We start from the raw sequence: 15,105 nt of genomic DNA on the forward strand, positions 1-15,105 counted from the left end.
AAGCACATTGGTTTACCCTGGGCCCACCACTATCCCAGCCTAACCTAACTCACAGGGTTCATCTAGTCCAACCCCTGCCATGCAGAAATCTCAACACGCAATCTCCCTTCCAATTTGCTGCAGTACTGTATGTCAGGGACCGTGCTGAGGAGGGCTACACTGAGGAAGAATGGTGGGAGCCACCCCTTCCTCCTGATCCTAAGTCTTCCCAGGAGCAGGAGGACAGTATAGATTTGGAGCAGTGGTTTGCAGAGGGGCATAGTTCAGAAGGCAGAAGCTGGGAAATACTTGATGGGGAACAGCTAGCAGAAAAAACACTAGAAGAGAGAGTGTGTTAACAGATTCACAGTCTCTGGATAGTATCTACACACACCCCTTCCCCAAAGTCTCGGAGAGCTCAGAAAGTGTCAGAACAGAAAGTGCAGAGGGTACAAACTCAGATTACAAAATATAGGAGTGACATGGATTAAAAGGAATGGAGGGGGGAGTGACCTTAATTGGGAGCACCCCCATTCTGTTTAGATGCTTTCTTTTGTCCTTCGCCGTGTTTATTAAAGAAACTAACTGGTAAGAATTCCCTTTCGTTTGATCTGCTCATTTACGGCCACAGGGGAGCAAGCCAATTCCCCGAAGCCTGACACTGTATGCCCTTTGAGCACTTTGACAGGATAAAAAGTATCAAGAAAATAATAATATAAAAATTGTAGAGAGGTCATTTTGAGAATGTGACGGAGGATTAGGTTTCCCACCAGTACTATTCTTCAGAGTATACCCAACCCATATTGCCAAACAATTACTAGACCCTTCCTGTATACTGGGCCCACTGATGTTCCTTAAGAGGTAAGGATTTGGCCCAGAGGTATCTAGTTGCTGAGCAGTAAGGGCACTAGAGGAGAGCATTTGTATATGTACGTTATAAATATACAACATAAAGACTGAGATGTGCTGCCATAGTTCTTAATGTTATAATCCCTACACAGCTTATGATTTATTGTGGCATGAGCTGCTATGTCCTAACTAGGTTGTTCATCTGAAATTTGTCAGAACACAAGGAGTGATTAATATAATCCACTGCCTGCTTTTTGCCTTCAAGGTGAACTTGCAATTCCAATGAAGAACAGGACAGGACAGCAACCCACTACCCTCATTGCTGGCTTTGTATTACTATCACCAATAAATCTTTTGCACAAACTATGTAATTAAAACCAAAGCTGTTAGCAGTTGCATCCACATAACCTATGCCAAGTTCAACAGGACTGGCAACATGGTGTCCTCATTCAGCTCCCTTGACTTGTCTCACTGCAGTAAACAACAACATACAGCAAGAGATACACAGAATTGGAAGAACAGTAGCCAAGTTCATCAGTGATGCAAACTTACTACGGGGGCAGGGGGGAGCACGGCTGTCAAATTCTAAACACCCAGCATAATGCATCATTGTGTTAGCAATAACAAGGGATCCTTTGATGGCAAACACTTACACATTTATTTGGGAAAGCCCTCTCTTGTCATCTACTATCATAAACTTCCTTTTGAAGCTGGTCACATTTGACACGGCAGCTCTTCTTAATTCTGCAGCGCAAGTGTCAACATTTGTCAACATTTGTAAAAAAAAAAAATAAATTAAAAAATTAAATTAAAACCTGAGTTACCAGCATCGTCAGCTTCTGAAGCCCAATAAAATATTGACATTAATTACTATATGGTACTTTACTGGAATAATAGGAAGGTTAATTCGTAGCACCAATGGAGAAAACAAAAATCTGGAGTTGCACCTTTGATGATGCAATATTGTATGCCACATTTCTGGAGGGAGTGTGGAATTTCAGCAAAACAATAAATCCCAGTTATTTCCAGGTATCAAATATTAAGAATTTCCATGTTTGTAATTAAAAGGAAGCAAGGACAAGTATAACATCCCTGGACCCAGAAATAAAGGCAAACAGGAATTAGGAAAAACACAGTTTTAAGATTCCACAGAACCTCCACATAGGAGTTTTAAGCCACCGCCTCTAGCAGCCATATGTGATCTTGTTAAGGCATGTCTCTGTACACTATAGGTTGCTGACAACTGTCCAATATAAGGGAATATCTATTAATTAAAAAACTCTATAAGGGCACCTTTATATTTTTAAAACAGTAAGGGAAAGAAGAAGCTATCATCAAGGTATTACAATTCTTTCTGAGGAACAACCAGCTGCAGCTGACTAACTGTAGGCCATGGGTAGGCAAACTAAGGCCCGGGGGCCGAATCCGGCCAAATCACCTTCTAAATCTGGCCCGCGGATGGTCCAGGAATCAGCATGTTTTTACATGAGTAGAATGTGTCCTTTTATTTAAAGTGCATCTCTGGGTTATTTGTGGGGCATAGGAATTTGTTCATTCCCCCCCCAAAAAAAAATATTGTCCAGCCCCCCACAAGGTCTGAGGGACAGTAGACCAGCCCCCTGCTGAAAAAGTTTGCTGACCCCTGCTGTTGGCGAAATGAAGGAGGCCTATGAAGGTTGCCCTTGGTTACGGACAAGGAGGAGGTTGTAGAGGTGAATTATTGGGGCCTTGTACATAACAGCTATTGAAACATCTCTATAGACTGGACCACGCCAAAGTAAACAGAGAAGAACATTAAGAAAAAAACCTAAATTCTAAGCTGTTTCCCCACTGCTCAGCCTTCTCACTGCTACTACACTTCACAAGATGAATTTTTTAAAAGCCAGAAAAGTTAGAGAAATATACAGCACACTATACCAAAACACTAAATTCCTATTATAATTTAACGTTTTATTTTCTTGTTTTCCCGTGTTAATTGCCAGCCTCAACCTTTCTGTTCCCTACCCACCCATTATCTCAAGCCATCACATTGCCATAACAGATCACTAGTACCCGTTTTTGCGTGTTCAGACCCAGAAACCTCCCCCCTAAATAAATTCACACTTGACTCAAATTTTAGTTTTTGTTTTTGGCAGAATTTAGGCAACTGTATTGATTACAACTGTATTGATTACAGAAAGTGAATGGCTGCATAGGCTCTGGTTCGACTAGCTCCCTGCCATACAGGTAGCGCTGACCCAGGGCACCAGCATAGGTCAGCCAAGGGTGAACACCTGGATAAGCGGAAAGCCGGGAATGGGCTAACTCCGTCACCCAAATTTTCCCCTGGACTCAGGCACGGGCACAACCCCTCTCAGGGGTTGACCAAACCATTGAGTCCCTGGATTCCTTTAATGAAATACAGTGGTGCCTCGCAAGACGAAATTAATCCGTTCCGCGAGTCTCTTCGTCTTGCGGTTTTTTCGTCTTGCGAAGCACGGCTATTAGCGGCTTAGTGGCTATTAGCGGCTTAGCGGCTATTAACAGCTTAGCGGCAATTAACAGCTTAGCGGCTTTAAGAAAAAGGAAACAAACTCGTAAGAACTCGCAAGACGTTTCGTCTTGCGAAGCAAGCCCATAGGGAAATTCGTCTTGCCGAATGACTCAAAAAATGGAAAACTCTTTCGTCTAGTGAGTTTTTTGTCTTGCGAGGCATTTGTCTTGCGGGGCACCACTGTACCATTCACATAGGAATGGCGAGAGTGTTCTCCCACCCCATCACCTGAACCAGAGCCTATCCGAAACCTTACAAGTTGTGACAATTTGCTATGCGGCAAGCAAAACCCAAATGGCAACAGCCAATCAGCCAAGTGGGGAAAATTCCTGCCATGCCCCTGTCCCAACGACAGACGACACACGACGGCATAGCAAGGTTCAAACACAAAGCCCTGAAAATAGGGAGAGGTGGGTGGGTGTTCCAAATGCATGCGCCGAAAGAGGAAGCTCTGGGTTACGTGCATGGGTATAAACAGGTCCCTTGACCTGTTTAGTCTGCATCCCACTGTCCAGATTGCACCCAGATACGAGGGACCTACCAATCGGGTGTTGTGGCTGACCAACCGTACCCACCCACAACACAGGGTGTCGGTTTCCTGGTCTCACTGCAATACGTGCCCTCTTTAAAGGAGGACCCGATTTCTCACTGTGGATGTCAGACTTGTTGCACACTTACTTGTCTTATGGGCTGGAGGGTCACCTCTCTGAGCAAAGGCACCCACACAGCAATGTATAATCTTAAAAACCAATACGGTTCAAAGCAATACAATAAACTAAAACACTCAGGTTTTCAGGAAAACTGACTGGGAGGGAGATGGGGAAAATTCTTAGTTACCAAGTTCTTATATGTATTCTTTCTAGGAGGGAGAGGCAAAATAAACCTTTGTCACAGCCCCCCAGGTCCCAGGACATTAAGCCTGTAACCAAGCATAAGTATATGCTATTAAAATAACTGCATGTTTTTCATTGTTTACTCTTCCTTCCCCTTCCTTTGTTTCTTCTTTGTCAAATTTTGGATTTTAAGTTCAAGACAGGGAGCTCTCTTAACTAATGGCTCTCTTTCTCTAAAATAATTACAGTACATAATTTTGAACCAAAGAAGTTTGTACTCTCCACTCCCAAAATGTGTGTGTGTGTGTGTACAAATAATGGAATTTAGACTTTTTAGTTGGGTTTAGATACAGGCACAGCAGATTGCACCAATCACTACCTGATGGATTTTACAACATTAGATGATCCTGGAAAGATATTTTAAACATTTTGTCTCCCTGGAATAAGACTTCTGTAACTGACAGACACATAGCTTTTTATGGGTTGTTTTTTTAAAAGTGAGTGAGGCCTTAAAATAGCTTTCTGTGACAAATCTTTCTTTGTTACAAATACAGTGACTCATCATACCCTAATTCATGTTCAATAACAGGAAAATACTGAATGATTAATTAAACTGTAGGATGCCTGCCCCAGACTACAATAAGGAATTCCCCCTGACTAAGATTACCTTTGTAGAGAAAAAGGAAGAGGAGAAGTTGATACAAAGCACGACAACTGTACACATCTGATACGTCAACAGAACTGGATTTTAATTTTATTTTCGGCATCAAATATCTCCAATTTCTGCAGCAAGAATGCTTCAGTTCTAAATTCATTTCTGCATTTAAGACCATTTTATTCACTAGGTCAACATTTTCTTAGCGTTAATAGTTTTGAATTTCTTATGTGTGGAAAAATTAAATATCAATACTGTGTTAGATTTCAACTCAACACAAAAGAAGTTCAATATGACCCATCACCCTTTCCTTCAAATAGCCTCTCTCCCTTTCCCCACCCACTCCAACCTATTACACATAACACTTCTCTCTTACAGCCCACCATGATGGAAAGAGAACTCCTTCTTAGCACAACTGTTAAAGTCCTGTGTAGAATACTTCTTTTGTGCAACCCGGCAGTTTTGATCCAACTTGCAGAACAATACTTGGTGTGTTACAGCCAGGAAAGATTATTCCTAATTTGACTGTCTAACGAATGCGGCAGGGGGAAATGATTGCAAACTTGCTCCCTTTCTGCATTAAAGATTTACATGAATGCTGCCCATTTTGAAAGAGCACAAGGTTAACTTCTAGCAAGCAATAAAAAAAATATATGGTCAGATGAGTTATGTTGCCACCAGAAAGACAGACAGAAAGAGAATGTACTGTATACAGGAGCTGCACTAAAGGATATAAAGCATACAGAAGCCAGAGAAACAAACAATAGAAGAACACATCCTTTATCACAGACCATTGGTCCAAAAACAAAATTAAAATTTAACCACCTAAAGTTCCAGATTTTGGAGGGTCCAAGACAAGACCCCCTCCATGGACTCCTCTTTCCTCAGTGTGTGTGTTCACTGCCTCATTGCTGCAGGTCCACTAGCCCCTACTGCTGTGTAGGGCCACAGCAAAAGCATACAAACCCTTGAATCAACCTCAAGTTAAAGATACAAAACCTAGATAGCTAAATTATACAATGCCGAGCCAAAATATATTATCAGTGGCAAACAAGACAATCAATAGCCACAGAATAATACCACCACCCCTTCAGAAATACAAGCAGGAAAAGCAAACATTGTTTTTGTTTACCTTTTTTTAAGCGAAGAGAAATCTACCTTTGAAACAAATCCTTTGGGGTGAAACAGATGCTGATTTGCAATAAATACTCTTCTCATATATTTTTCTTTTTACAACTTGGATTCAAATTCTTATTCTCATTACCTGTAGGAACGGAAAAAGTCTAAAACTACTAACATAAAAATATGTAAAGGCAACCCCTGCTATTTTAGTTATCAAAACTAGCACACTCAAACTTCCTAAGGGGAGGGGAACTCCTTCCTTTTGCCCTTTTAATTGATCCATACAAGCTGCTACTCTCTAAGGGGGCGGGGACTCACCAAGGGGTTAGGAAGACTCCACCCCTTTTAAGAAGGAGCCAATAAATAGGATCCCTGTAAAAGCTGAATAAGGTTGCTTTAATGCAGAAAAGGGTTTCTGGTTCTGGAAATCAGAAGTCACAAACTGTAAGTACTTCCAAATTCCATGGAGGAGAATACTCAATCATGTAACACACCTGATGTGCACCGACCACCAATACACGTTGCTGAATATGGTTGTACATTATATTAATTGTAGCCTGCGATAACTTGGACAGCACTGGCTTCTCCTGAAGCAGGACATGTTAGTAAACTGAACAAAACAGTTTCCTTCTGTTTAGAATGGAAGAATGTTTAACACAATTCTCAGTCCCACAGTGTACTCGCTTGTACTTATTATAGAAGCTGTTGTGACTCAAAACACATTTAGCAATAACAAATAAAGAGCCTTGTGCTTGTTGCATAAATAATATGCTGTATCGTAAAAACCAATACATTCAGCACAAGCTTTTGTGAACTGCAGTCCCCTTCATCAGATGCATGCAGTGTTATCTGCAGCTGGCAGATATAAAATTAGAAAAGTACAGTCATGTTTTTTCTTTTTCTGCATTTCAATTCATGCTGCTGCAAATGGTCACGTTAATTAACATGGCATTGTCACAGGCTGTGTTGGCTCCATTCTACCCTCAACCCCACATGAACATCTGATGAAGGGGATTCTAGCCCACAAGAGCTTATGCTACAATAACAGCGTAACCCTTGTCATACCCATTTGGCAGTAGGCTCCATTGAGTTCAATGGTGCTTAAGTAAATGTGTATAGGATTGATACAGTGTTAGTCTTGGAACACAAGTTCTGATCACTGCTGAAGTTCTATGGATGGCCTTGTGCCAGCCTAAGCTATCTAGCAGCCATGGTGTGATGAGACAATGGCATAGCCCCTTGTGCATTGTGCTAAGCTCCTTGGTTGGAGCAGCAGGAAACAAGATGTGATGAATAAAACAAACAGGGCTGGGGAATGATGCAGGAAGAGACTTGGATTCAATAAGAACTGGCTTGCAAGAGTATCTGTTGCCTGAATTTGCTGAGCTGTCTAAAAAGAGACTGGGGAAAGATCAGTTTTGTATGTATGTTTGTTTAAATACTGAGCGGGCAGGAATCCCCAAAAACAGAAAGCAGAGAATAATTCTGGAGCAATTTCCATGGGGATGGGCAAGATGAACAAATAATTCATGTCCATTTCTGATGTCTATTATTCTTCCACATTAGGCCCTCAGCCGTGCCAACACACACACAGACACGTCTTTATGCTGCTTGCACATTGAGGGGGCAGCTTTGGCTCTTGGTGCTTAGGGAATTTCATCTCGTGACTCCCATTAGCATTGACAGGAGTTATGTGCATACATTTCCCTTTTGTCCATGGACTGGGTTGAGCTAGCCAACCCCCTTCTTCCCTTGCTGATCTGAGGTCTCATCTGTTCCAAACACTGAGGTTTTCAGCTGTCATGGGATCAAACATGGTCCATCCATGAGCTGAGAATCTCTGTTTCGTTATCTGATTTTAAAAAAAGTTTTATTTTGCTGCATATTTGGGATGCAGCCCTAAACACACATACCATTTCGTACAATGCAGCTTATTTTTAAGCAAACTCGTTTAGGATTTCACTGCATATTTTGCAAACCACCCTGGAACCAAATTTGGTGAAGGGCATCTATTAACAATTTTTTTGAGGGAGAAAACCACGCAAAGAAAATGAAATATTTCAGTGTTTATATGTTTATGTATATATGGGTGCATATATAACTGTACTCATTCACTCACAGTCAACCCTTGGCGCTGTCTTCTCTTTGTATCTCCTTGCCTTCTACAATTAAGATTCTAAGTTCATTGGAAAAAGGTCCTGTCTTTTTTTCTATGCTACTCTGGAGTTATATGGGGTGTGTGTGTGCGGGGAGAATATCGTTTGGAGGATTGCCACCAGACCACAAAACAGCCACCTGACTTGCTCTTGTGCCTTGATTTGTAGCAGGTAAATATTTTCAAGGCACAAAAATTAGAATGCTCACCTACCAGCAATTGTACCTGAAGCAAGGGACTGCAGCTTGCTGGCAGAACACCTGTTTTGCATGCATTCAATCCCTGGCATCTCCAGTTTAAAGGGATCAAATAGCAGGTGATGGGAATAAATCTGCCTTACACTGGAGAGCTGCTGCCAGACGCTGTCATGACATTTCACAACACTATTTGGGCTGGAATATTTCCCACGTTGCTTTGAAGACCCTGACTGTGCTTTACTATTTGCACACTTTCCCCCTTAAGAAGTGAACAAATGTAATGTCAAAAAGCTCACCTGCATGTCAGACTGCTTCCAAAGAAGACATGCGAGGCGTAAAACATGTAAAACTCCTCCTGTCTTTCAGAATTCACATTATGATACACAATGAGCTTTGCTCCAAGTTTCATAGCCACTACAGGCAGGAAATAGACATATCCTGCTTTGGATCACAGTGTTTTCCCTTTACTTCCCAGTGGGTTGGGCAACATCCTTCATGCACAGCTGTTAGGGACAAGAAGGCCCTCCAGATGGTGGCAGGGCAACACCACCCTGCCTAATCAAGTGATAACAGCTAGGCCAGGCCACTGGTCCATCTAGCAAGTCCAGTATTGTATTTCTCACGGTGGGCAGCCAGATGCTTCCAGGGAGCCCAAAGGAATGTCATGAAGGCAACAAGCCCTCCTCAACAACTAGTATCCAGTGGCATCTTATCTCTGGATGTATTTAGCTCTTGCGTCTAACAGCCACTGACAGACCTATCTTCCAGCAATGGGTCAAACTTCTTTTAAAAGCCATCTCATCAGCCAGGGGACATCACCGCATCCTTGGTAGAGAATTCAGTACATAAGCTATCCATTTAGTGAAGATGACCCAGGGGTGTTGAAAAAGAACAAAAGGTGGTGGCACAACTGCTTAAGCGCAGAAGGGAGAGCACCCCAGGCCCAGCCATGGCACAGAGGGCGGCCTACCCTCCTGTACCTCTCTCCCATTTTGTACTGAACTCTGGTAGTACAATTCTTAGCAGGTGTGCTATCCCTTTAGAGCTTGTGCATGCTACAAGTCCATGCTTCTCTCTGTGCATGTGTGTGTGTGTATGCACATGAGAAGAACTGAGTGTTCTGCTCCTAGGAACAGTTGGCATGGATCCATGCTGGCATCCCTGGGCCTGTAAGGCACAAGTCACTTGAGGCTCACTGTAACATTATCATGCTGGTATGAAGAAACTGCAACCCTTTGTGCTTCAGTCCCAGTGAGCTGCGGCTATGCACTACTACATAAGCTCTTTGATCTCAAAGGACACCAAAGAAATAAAATGCATACAGTTGAGGCTGGATGTGTGGACACCAGTACACTTTGGACTCTGGTATACACACCACTGCAAACCCCCTAGGGCTGGGGTCTGCTCTCATCAGGGCTCCAGAAGCGAACTTTCCCTGGAATGGAGAGCTGTGGTCTTTAGTCCTCACAGCATACAGAAAACTAAGCCCAACACTGCAATAGTTTGCATGTTTACTCTGTGTCCAATAGGACTTACTCCTAATAAGTTTGTTTTGCATCGCAGCCTTAACCTAAACACATTTACTATACAGTAAGCCCTGTTAAGCACAATGGAACCTGTTTCTGAATAAGCATGCACAGGACTGCATTGCCCCATAACCACATTTGTGTATACGTAATATTTCCCCTGTTATAGCTGCCTTTGTCTCCCTCTGTCCCCTGTTTACTTGAAATTTAGATTGCCAAGTTCTTGGGGGCAGGGACCTGTCTCAGTTTAAATTAGTATTTAAGGCACCATGCGTGTGTGTGTGTGTGTGTGTGTGTGTACACATACATAATACTAGTGAATGTCCCTGCAAGACCTCTTCCCTTTTTAATGTTTTCTCATCCACTACTGAAATGTGGATTGTACGCAAGCTCCAAAAAACATACATTTACTTATGAAACTCTACAAACCACAATGCACATGTAAGTGTCAATTATCATTATCAATTCCAGCGTAGACCTCTAGCTTCCGTTTACAACACTGACTGTATGCCCTGACCCACCCCTTACAGTGTATTCACAGAATCCCTCCAACAAAAGGCATTATGCCCAATTATTTCCCCCCTAAAGTCATCAACACATGGAACAAGACAATTAAACATTTTCAGCTTCAAAATACATGTGATATGGTCAATACTCACAGAACAGTGATGAAATCTATTTCTTTTTCTCAGAGGTTAAAATCCTTGTCAGTAAGCAGAGCACTCACAATTGTTAACAACCTCTGACTTGGTGAATCTCCAGAACTATAAATTCCCCTGTTGCCTGCTTTTGTTCTCAGGATCCAGCACTGCAAAGGTTCCTTTTGTGAAAACCTACAGGTACCATTTCCTTCCTTCACTTCTATTTGTGGGTGTGAAGCATGCTGAAAATCGAGGTGAAAGGGAAACAGTATTTTTGATGTGCATCTCCTTTCGTAAGCTTCTCCCAGAGCATCTCACCAGAGCATCTTGTGGAGATGGTGTGATGATGCAGCAGGCTGCCATTCCGTCACTGTTGTCATGACAACCAAGATGTGGTCCCCTGTGGTAGAACAATGCAGATGCAAAGGTAGGACAGAAATTATGTGCTGAGCATCCTTTTGGAAGGCACTAGAGACCTTTCCATTGACATACATCCTTTTTTTTTTAATGAATCCCTAGAAATGACTTTTCCCCTCTCATACCAGGTGTCCTATTTTCGAGGCTCTGGAGCACCCACTATCATTTGATACGCAGAAAACCAGGCTGAACCCTGAATGTGAATTCTCCATTTTCTTTGTGAGAATATTGCAGGCATCTGAGAACATAAATCTAAATATTTCTAAATATTTCTGGGCGAGAGCAGAGGAACTACTGTATTATTAACACATTAATAATATAAGGCAGCAATCCTATGCACAGTTACTTGGCTATTAGCCACAGAAATAAGTGAGGCTTACTTCTCTGTGCTGTTCTGAGTACAGGAAATGGCCAACTGATGCATGTCCGAAAGACATGTGATTGCGCATGGATGCACGGGGCCAGACTCCAAAATGACTCCAAAATGTCACTCAGTGTGTCACAGAAAGGGAAGATTGGGGGCATCTCTCGTTGATCCCCCTTCATGTTCCCAGCACACCTTGTTAAGGCCGCTCTTTTCCTGTCACCTCACACCATCACCTTGGCAACCTCTGTCTGCCCAGGCCCAAGGATTCCTCTTAGATGGGCCATCAACACCTTTTGTCTCATTAAGGGCTTGGGCTTATCCCCAGTTTAGCTATGTGAAGCTGCCTGAGATTGTGATCCTAAACCAGGGGTAGGCAACCTAAGGCCCATGGGCCACAAGCAGCCCATGGGGGTCATTTAACCGGCCCATGAGCCGCCCCTGAACTGAGCTGCCCACTCAGTGAGTCCCTGTGCACTGTGCTAAACCGGCGCATCGCAGCGACTCACTTCTGTGGTGTTGAAAATCGCGTCTGCGCACGCTCAGACGCTGGAAATTGTGTCTGCACAGACACCAGAAATTGTGTCGACGCAGACGCCGGAAATCGCAGCCGCGCATGCTCATGCGCCTGTGCGATCCAGCCCACGGAAGGATCTCCACTGAAGTGAACCAGCCCAGGCAAGGTAAACCTTGCCGACCCCTGTCCTAAACTGAAAGCAACACCACTTGGCTTAGTTTTAATTAACCAAACTTTCATAAATGTATGAGTTCGCTCAGATTCTGAATGTAGAGATTATGGCGTGCCTGCCCCTCCGCCAAACTCATATCATTAAAAAAACCACAGGTGTTTGGAAGTACACATGATCACATACATGTACACTAATTGGAGAGACAAGGTTGCTTGTGGCTCTGTTTGTGGTACATGCAGTGGCAAGCATGGAGTTTGTTGCTCTGCAATGGTCCCTAGAATCGCTTTGGGCCTCCAGAAATGCTGAGGGTTCTCCAGCAGGTGGCTGGTGCCTGTGGCTCCCTCCCACATGCACCACCACTCTGTGGATGTTTTCTTGGCAGCAACAGCTCCTTAGCAGGCCCAAGGACCTTGCGGAGGAAGCTAATGGGATCAAGAGGCCTCATCTGCCCCGTCACTTACAAAGGAGGACATAAAAGTGACAGCCGCTAATGGCCGGCAACATTCTCATCAACTGCCTCATCAGCACGATTTCCCAAGCAAAAGGTTGTGGCGGCTGAAGGAGCACAAGCATCACTGAAGGGGCTGGCTCTTTGCCAGCAGCAGAGAGAAAATGTGTGCGCATATATAGATGTGTTTGCAGCCACAGAGCAGAAAAGCAGGGGTGCTTCCATATATATATATATATATATATATATGAAGATGACGAGTGAGACCTCGTCGAAACGTCGCACAGACACCCCGACTCTTACACGGGAAGACACCCGAAGACACCAAAACCTGCATTCCTGTACCCGTGAAAATCTACGAAAGCATATATATATATATATATATATATATATATATATATATATATATATATATTTCTTGCTTCATCAAGTCCTCTGCTGCTTCCTCAGCTTCTGCCCACATGGAGAAAAGGAAATGCTGGGGTTTTAATCTGAATCAGGGTAAAGTCTCAGCACAGCTCATAGCTCAGTGGAAGAGAGAGCCAGAGGTATAGTGGCCCATTACTATTTCTGCAGCAAGGACCCTGTCTTCAGTGTCCTAGAGTTGCCCAATCAGCAGGAAAGGGGAGCTTTTTAGCCACTGAGAAGTCTTCTCACCCTTTGTGCTGATTGGAGCTAATCAGAGTCAACGGTGGTGAGGATTGGCTCCTAGGGTCACTCTGAAGAAGGTGCGTGGTAAGATCACCGAGTGGGTTTTCCCCCTGTATGCTCCGAAGCTACACATTTAGGAACACATAAAATACAAGGTGCTTCAGTTTCAAGCACTCCCATTGTTCTAGGCACATTTTGCAGCAGGGAATTTCATTAGCATGAGCAGTTTCTGAACTCCTGGCACGGTACTGCGCCTAATATTTCAGATTAAAACTGCAAAGTGGAAGGAAAGGCGGACCTTTTTCTGCCCCCCCCCTCCTTCCAGCTACTCTCTGAAGACTGTACAGTAGTGATTTGGCTGGGTGGGTGACTGCCAATCCTCATGCAGCCAAAACTGTACCACCCATACAAAAGAGAGAAGTATCAGCAAACTCAGAGAATCCCATGCTTTGTAGAAGTTGTTCAGGTTGGGAAAGGGAAGGCTGCCAGGGAAGGCTGCAGGCATCTCAAGTATGTCTTTCTTAAGCCCTTGCAAATGCTCACAAAAGTTTGACCCTTTTGAGGGGTTGAGCATCAGGGTGCTTGCAAATCCCTACTTTCACAGTAGCTTCCCCTCCTGAGCCAGTCTGCATAATTTCTCAGGCTGCCCTTGCTTGGGGCCCACCTTGAATGAGTCAGTAAGCCTGGAAAGGCAAGATGATGCTCCCGAACTATTAATGTTGGAACTAGCCTGGCCATAACAACATCAAGATGTGTGACCGTTTGCTCTGCTGGGAGGATGGGTGAGTGCAGTAAACAGTTGGGCCAGAGATGCTTTGGATTTGTACAGAGAGACTGCACAGGCAAGCTCTGCTTTGGGTTAACACTGATTTGTACTGCTAAATAATAGGAGACAATCTCTTCTCTCCGATGTGTCTCTCTAGCGTCATACAGCTGTACAAATATTTCACCATGTGACTCTTGAAGCACAACATTGAGAGCCTCTGAGCTGTGCCAAGAGAGAAAATGCCCTGAAACAAAAGGCAGAAGCCTGGATCAGACCCAGCTGCCAAGAGCCTCCATCCCCAACCGAGTTTGGCCAGGGCTGAGTGCTCTGAGTAAGTTTTCCTTGCTCTTGCTGCAAGAACTGTCTGCAGGGAGGGAGGGAATGAGTTCTCACCCTCTCTAGCAAGGAGAGATGTGGCAGGCAAGGCAATAGGCTGGACAACCAGCTCTTTGTTATGCTGCTGTGTTATCCAGGAAAGTTGGCACTATCTGTACCGCCATCTGCATGTATTGGTACTGCTTAAAAGGTCTTTTTTTCCTGGAAGGCTATTTGAAGGGCCAGTTCTAAAGGGATGCTGAATCAGCACCAAGCTCAGGAGCCTCAAATTTCCCCGAAATATGGAAAAAGCACTGCTGCCAAGTTCATCTGGTTTGGCTAATTAGAATGATAAATGTAGTATCATCCAAGCTATCACACATGAAAATAGGCACTCTTTGGAACACTTTGAACATTTCTGTTATCACATCAGAAACACTCAGGGATAAAGTAAAGATTGCAAGTTTTTCTCCAGTGTAACATTCTCCTGGTGCATTGTGAAAGCTGCAAAAGGCAACTTCTGGAAACTTCAGTTGTGGAATATCTGTTGGTGCTTGCTTATTAAACTCTTTCCCGGTTAGCAGTTGTTCTGCTAAAAAAGACGGCTTTACTATCTTCTCTGTCATAGTGACCCATCAGATACCTGTGGGAAACCTATAAGCAGGGCATGGGTGCAATGAACCTCTCTAACTTGTGAGAGTTTAATTAAAACATAAATAAAAACCAGGAGAATGTCACACGTATGCATGACATACATACATAGTTTGGCTGTCTGCCTGGAGATGCTTCTCTGCCTGCTCATATATACTGTATTGGGCTTTGCAATAGCCCAATCTACACTGATTTAAGAGCAAACAAGACAGTTGTCTTTTTGGGTAAAGATTCACTAGAAAATTATAATGGCCTTATAATAAATGCTGTGAGTAGTTCGTGGTGAATCTCACCAGCTGCAGTGTCTGAAATGA

General features: G+C 43.5%; 1 protein-coding gene across 9 annotated transcripts in view; it reads right to left on the bottom strand.

The window, feature by feature from the left end:
* The window catches only part of MICAL3 (microtubule associated monooxygenase, calponin and LIM domain containing 3), a 190,885-nt gene extending 179,997 nt beyond the window's left edge, over window positions 1-10,888 (bottom strand). For 3 of the 9 annotated variants that reach the window (XM_082241380.1, XM_082241379.1, XM_082241378.1), the window contains exon 1: window positions 10,509-10,884. The gene's annotated coding sequence lies outside the window, so the exon portion shown is untranslated. Of the gene's footprint in view, window positions 1-10,508 lie in introns of all 9 variants that reach the window. The other 6 variants (XM_082241382.1, XM_082241383.1, XM_082241384.1 and 3 more) reach the window with 5 other exon arrangements.
* Between the last annotated feature and the right edge of the window lie 4,217 nt (window positions 10,889-15,105).

Source organism: Podarcis vaucheri (assembly GCF_965113315.1).
Source record: "Podarcis vaucheri genome assembly, chromosome: 10".
Taxonomy (NCBI): Eukaryota; Metazoa; Chordata; class Lepidosauria; order Squamata; family Lacertidae; genus Podarcis; species Podarcis vaucheri.